At 48.6% G+C, this 773-nt stretch overlaps 1 pseudogene; it reads left to right on the top strand.

Moving 5' to 3' along the window:
- LOC116705454 (serine/threonine-protein kinase pim-2-like) overlaps positions 1-773 on the top strand; it is a 3,755-nt pseudogene that overhangs the window by 2,318 nt on the left and 664 nt on the right.

Here is a 773-nt window from a genome sequence, read left to right on the forward strand (position 1 = left end):
TGGTGCTGGAGAGACCAGTTCCCTCCAAGGACCTGCTCAATTATGTCGAGGACAACGGAGGTTCCCTACCGGAGGAACAGGCCAAGGTAAAATGCTGGAGGATCGTGTGTGTGTGTGTGTGTGTGTGTGTGTTGAGAAAACACAGGCCATGTTTGACTGCCTCCAGGCCCCAGCCAAAAGAAGAGAGAAACAAACACGAAAATACACGAAAATCGTGTATTTTGTTCCCTATGAGCTCCAGGCAGTTGTAGTCCATCAACGCAATCACAGCCATGAAAAAATGTCCTACAACCCTCCTCATCTGTCTCCTTTTGTCTCTCAGATCATACTGACACAGCTCATAGAGGCGGCAATTGAACTAGAGAACCATTGCATCTTCCACCGAGACATCAAGGTGGAAAACATTCTGATCGAGACCGGTTCAGATGTCCCTCGCCTTCGCCTAATCGACTTCGGACTGAGCTGCTTCGCCAAGAAAGGGTCCTTCTACCGCAATTTCTACGGTAAGGAGTCTAGCATCTACTCCTGCTCTTCACAAACTTACTCATCTATGACTCTTACATTTAGACAAAGCTTCTCCTCTGCCTTATCCTCGTCATGGTTTTATTATGTCCGTGTATTGTAGGTACCGCTGCTCACATCCCTCCCGAGTTGTACAGTAGTTGCATCTACAGGCCCAGGCCCACCACAGTGTGGCAGGTGGGAGTGGTCCTGTTTGAAATGCTCCACAAAGTTTCCTTTGAGACCACCAAGTTCCTCGGAAACAAGCTGAG

Source organism: Etheostoma spectabile, chromosome 17 (assembly GCF_008692095.1).
Source record: "Etheostoma spectabile isolate EspeVRDwgs_2016 chromosome 17, UIUC_Espe_1.0, whole genome shotgun sequence".
NCBI classification, from domain to species: domain Eukaryota; kingdom Metazoa; phylum Chordata; class Actinopteri; order Perciformes; family Percidae; genus Etheostoma; species Etheostoma spectabile.